Raw genomic sequence first — 6,000 nt, 5'->3', positions numbered from 1 at the left:
CGATTTCTATCTTCTTGAATTTGAAAAGACTTTGTCTGTGAACCAATATATGGTCAATCTTTGAAAATGACCCATGTGCACTTGAGAAGAATGTATATTCTGTGGCTTTGGGGTGAAATGTTCTGAAGATGTCGATTAATTCCATCTGGTCTAGTGAGTCATTTAGGATTGATGTTTCTTTGTTGATTTTTTGTTTAGAGGACTTGTCCAATGGTGATAGTGGGGTATTAAAGTCTCCTACTATGATTGTATTGCTGTCAATCTCTCCTTTGATATCTTCCAGGAGTTTTTTTTTATGTATTTGGGTGCTCCTGTATTGGGTGCATATATGTTTACAAGAGTTATTTCTTCTTGTTGGATTGCTCCCTTTAGTATTATGAAGTGGCCTTCATTATCTCTTCTTATGTCCTTCACTTTGAGATCTAATTTGTCAGATATAAGTATTGCTACCCCAGCTTTATTTTCATTTCCATTTGCCTGAAAAACTTTTTTCCATCCCTTTACCATCTGTGTGTGTGTGTGTGTGTGTGTGTGTGTGTGTGTGTGTGTGTGTGTGTGTTTTCCTAAGGTGGATTTCCTGTAAGACAGCAGATATATGGATCATGTTTTCTTACCCACTCAGCTACCCTATGTCTTTTGATTGGGCATTTAATCAATTTAGCTTTAAAGTTATTATTGATAGGCACTTGTTTGTCACCATTTTTTTTTCTTTACGCCTGTGTTCCTTCTTCGCTTCGTATTTCTTCTTTTCACAACAGACCCTTTAGCATTTCTTGCATTGCTGGTTTGATGTAATAAACTCCCTTAGTCCTTTTTTGTCTGTGAAGCTCCCGATTTCCACCTCAATTTTGATTGATAGTCTTGCTGGGTACAGTATTCTTGGATTCAGATCCTTCCTTTGCATGACTTTGTAGATTTAATTCCATTCCCTTCTGGCCTGATGTGTTTCTGTTGATAAATCAGTCACTAGTCTGATGGGGGATCCTTTGTAAGTAACTTTCTGTCTCTCTCTGGCCACTTTTAAGATTCTTACTTTCTTGTTGGTGTTTGCCAATTTAATTATAATGTGCTTTGGCATTGGTCTTTTGGGGTTCATTTTGTTTGGGACTCTGTGAGCTTCTTGGATTTGTGTGAGTTTTTTCTTCCCTATATCAGGGAAGTTTTCTGTCATTATTTCTTCAAACAGGTTTTCTATTCCTTGCTCAGTTTCCTCTCCTTCTGGCTCCCCTATTTGCGGATGTTGTTTCATTTCATGTTGTCCCAAAGTTTCCTTAGGCTTTCCTCCTATTTTTTAAGTTTATTCCCTAGATGCTGCTCTGCTTGGGTATATTTTTCTACCTTGTCTTCTAGCCCATTGATGAGGTCCTCTGCTTCTTCTAGTCTACTCTTGATGCTTTCTATTGAGTTCTTTATAACAGCGATGTCATTTTTCATTTCTTCTTGGTTCTTCATTTCCTCTTGGTTCGTACACATATTGTGAAATTTGTCTTCTATTCTTTTCAGCGACCTTATGATCACTTCTCTAAATTCTTTCTCTGACATATTCCTTGCCTCCATTTTGTTTACTTCCTTTTTTGGTGATGCCTCCTTTTCTTTCACATGTGGGCTGTTTCTTTGTCTCCCCATGATCTCTCTTCTCCAGGTGTCTGGTTATATAGCTCTCTCTCTCCTTTCCATTAGAAGGTGCAGAGCTCCTGCGAATCCCCATATTCACGCTGCTTGAGTTCTGGTGTTCCTGGGTTCACAGCCATTTCCTGGGTGTTGTTGTTGTACATTTCTGGGAAGTATAGGCTTCCGATAACATCCACTCTCCCTTTAAAGATGGAGTGGTCCTCCCCTGAAGTCAGCAGTGGCTTTTGAAAGTCAAAGTGTTCCTGGTGTTATCCATTGGATTACCTAGACATATTTGCAGTGTATTCAATTCTTTTTATCCCATTCTCTCTAGCATACACTCTCTCAAGTTCATTCTCCCAACCCTGGGACCATTTCCTCATCACTTCTTTTCATCTTTTCCTCCTTCAAGAACTAGCACAAATCTAGGAGGTGGAGCTTTTGACACTGACTAGCATAGAAATTGACAAATCAAAACCTTATCTGGGTGAAGTGGCAGGAGCCAATGTCTGCCTAGGAGGCAGAGCTTTTGATGCTGACTGGCATTGAAATCGACCAATCAGAACCTAATCTGGGACTGCTTTGGCAGTATTGTGCATATGGCTGGCTATCAGTCCAGATATAGGGATTATGTGCTTTTGTCTGCCAAGAGGATCTCCTCCTGCTGAAAAAGGCTCCCCCCCCATTTAAGCAATCCTATCCTATATAATCTATTGACTTCCTTCCAGACAAAGCCATCTTGGTGGGGGCCGAGTTAGAGGCCTTTAGGGGTGATCAGGTCTGCAGGGGAGTGCAGTTGGGGGTGACCAGGCTGGCAGAGGAGGGCACTTGGGGTAGAGATCATGCCAGAGGGGGAGGGTAGTTGGGGGCAATTAGGCCTGCAGGGGAGCAGTTAGGCATTGATTAGGCTGGCAGGGGAGCTGTTAGGGGCAATCAGGCAGGCAGTCAGGCGAGCGGTTGGGAGCCAGCAGTACTGGATTGTGAGAGGGATATGGGCCTATATGGGCAGTTGGACATACCTAAAGGGGTCCTAGATTGGAGAGGGTGTAGGCTGGGCTGAGAGACACCCCCCTAGTGCACGAATTTCATGCACTGAACCTCTAGTTTAAATATAAACAGTGCAACAAGTTGCCAATTGAAGGGTGTAAATAGCCAGAAAGAACGTTGGTTTAACCCTGTTATTATCAGACAACATAGACTTTAATGTAGAAAGCATTACTAGAGATAAGTAAGTCTCTGTCATAAAAATATAACAATTCTAAATGTGTATGTGCTTAAAAACATAGTCTCACAATCAATGAAGGGGAAAAAAAGACAGAACTACTCAAACATGCGATGGTAAGAGCTGAGATGTGCTATTGGTGTAAAATGCTGTGCAGAATTTGAAGATCTGAAGTGGGGGGAAATGAAAAGAATGTAAAATACTACCCTGGCCAGATGGCTCATTTGGGTGGAGCGTCATCCTATCCACCAAAAGGTTTCAGGATTGATCCCCCAACGGGGCATATACAGGAGGCAACTGATGGATGTTTCTCTCACCTCTCTTAATCAATTAAAAAACACAAACATATCTTCGGGTGAGGATTTTTTTAAAAAGCAATGTAAAGTATCTTTCATTAGATAATGATAGCAGCAAAGAGAGATATTTTTAAAGCATCCCTCTTGAGCTTGATAGCTTAAGCAGACAAAAAAAAAAAGCAGAGATATTGATTTCAACAATATACGAATAATCTTGATCTGTTGGTCTCATATATGAAACATGCACAGACCCAATGCACAATGCGCAATAAAAAAGGCTTGGAGAGCTGTTAGGAATGTGAAATAGTGCAGCCACAATGAAACACAGCATGATGATCCCTCAAAAAATTGAAAATAGAATTATTATGTGACCCAGAAATTCCACTTCTGGTTCTATATCCAGAAGAATGGAAAGCAGAGATTCAAAGTGATATTTGCATGCCCATGTTCAGACCAGGATTATTCACAACAACATAAAAGTGAAAATCTTTCCTTCGAGAAGACAAGAACCAAGGTCTTGTTGCCTCATTGATAACACGACCACCAGAGCTAATAGTAAGTGCTATGGACAGAATGTGTGTGTTCTTCAACATTCATATTTGGGAGTCCTATCCCCACTCCCCCCAGTGTGATGGTATCTGGAAGTGGAACTTTTGGAATATTATTAGGTCATGAAGGTAAAATCCTAGAGATGGGATTAGGGCCCTTATAAGATGACACTCCAGAGAGATTCTCTCTCCCATGTGAGCACACAGTGAGCAGGTGCCATCTGCAGGCCAGGAAGAGAGCTCTCTCCAGAACCCCACCAAGCTGGCATCCTCATCTTGGCTTCCAGCTCCCAGACTGTGGGAGATAAAGGTCTGTGGTTTAAACCATTCAGTCTAGGGTATGTTGTTCTAGTAGCCCGAATGGACTGACATATTAAGGCACCCATCATTTCTTGCGTGGTTGGTTGCAGTAGCTTTCCAGCTGAAGGTCTTGCTTTACCACCTGTCACCTTACAATTCAACCTCTATCCTCTAGTTAGTGTGACCTTCCTTAGTTATTTATATTTTATTTTATTGAGGTAAAATTCATATATCTTAAAACTAGCCATTGCAAAGCAGGTTGCTCAGGGGCATTTAATACATTGACAATGTTGTGCAACTCTATCTAGTTCCAAGACATTTTCAATGCCCCCAAAGGAAACTCCAGAGCCATTAAGCAGTTACTTCCCATTCCCCAATCTTCCCAGCCCCAGGCAACCACTACTCTTTGTTCTTGCTCTATCTAATTACCTGTTCTGAATATTTCATAAAAATGGAAATATGCAATGTGTGGTCTTTGTTCACTGAGTATAAATGTTCTCAAGGTTCATCCACATCATAGTGAGTGTCAGTGCTTTGATCCTTTGTTATGGCTGAAGAGTATTCCATTGTGTGGAAGGACCACATTTATGAATCCATTCATCTGTTGATGTGCATTAAGTTGTTTCCACCTTTTGGCTACTGTGCATCATGCTGCTGTGAGCCTGCATGCACGTATATTTGTCAGGATATCAGGTTTCAATTGTTTGGGGTACATAACTAGAATGGAAATGGCCTGCATTATATTTTTTAACATTTAAGGCACCTCTCATCTCCATCCTGTTTAAATTTTTCAGTGGCCCTTCCAGCGTGGCTCAGTGGCTGAGCGTTGACCTATGAACCAGGAGGTCATGGTTGGATTTCCAGTCAAGGTCACATGCCCAGGTTGCAGGCTCCATCCCCAGTGGGGGCGTGCTGGTGGCATCTGGTCAATGATTCTCTCTCATCATTGATATACCTATCACTCTGTCTCCCTCTCCCTCCCTCTCTGAAATCAATAAAAATATATTTACAAAATTAAAAAATATATAAAATCTTCCAATGGCCTCCCATGGAGCTTATTAGTAAAAATAAGCAGGCCAAATCCGGTGAACCTCCTGATTCTGTACAGCTACAGGAGCAGTTCTCAGGGATGGGACTTTAGTGAGCTGTAGAGACTCAGCTAGGTGTTCTCCTCTGTTCCTAAACCCCACTCTGCCTCCTGGACCAGCAGCCCAAACCTGACCACTGTCCATGCTCTGTGATGGTCACACTGATCACCCCAACATGTTGGAATGTCCTCTGTTAGTGACTGAGTGAATGAATCTCATTCGGGGTGTGGGTGACTCAACATGTCACCTTGTGCCTGGCCAGTGATCCAGATGAGAGAGCTGGGCCTTTAAGGGACAGGCTGGCTGAGATCTGGAGCAGAGAGAGAAACTGGCCTTGAGGGTCACCCCCACTCTTGCCCCTGCTTAGATTGCCAAGCCTCAGATTGATCACTCTTCATTCAGAGAATGTCTCCAGCAGTGGGCTTCAAGTCACGCCATCACTCCAGTGATGGGCGTGGCAGGGTGGAAGTGCCTTGATAATAGCTTCCATTTTACCTCTCACCCCTCAAAGCCTGAGATATTGACTATCTTGCCCTTTAGAGAAAATGCTTGCCATCCCCCAAGCTTAGACACTAAGTGGGTGTCACTATCTTGAAGCCCTTGTACCCTCGCTCACACTGCAACAGGTATCTCAGGGCCTTTGTATGTACTGTTCCCTCTGCCTAAAATGGTCTTTCCCACGTCTTCCTTATCATCTATGTCTTGACTCAAGAACCCACCCCCACCCCCCTCCTTCACAGGAGATTTCCTTGTCCATCTGCATTAGGCAGGGGTTTCTGTATCAGATTTATATCTATATTTAATCTGTACCATCTATCTATTTGTATACGGGGAGACAGAGAAACAGATTTATTTTAAGGAGTTTGCTCATGCAATTGTGTGGCTCGGCAAGTTCGAAATCTCCAGTGGGCTACATATTCAGTTGAGTTGACGCA

This window comes from Eptesicus fuscus, chromosome 6, assembly GCF_027574615.1.
Source record: "Eptesicus fuscus isolate TK198812 chromosome 6, DD_ASM_mEF_20220401, whole genome shotgun sequence".
NCBI classification, from domain to species: Eukaryota; Metazoa; Chordata; class Mammalia; order Chiroptera; family Vespertilionidae; genus Eptesicus; species Eptesicus fuscus.
The sequence above is the reverse complement of the archived record's forward strand: the minus strand, read 5'-3'. Positions refer to the sequence as shown.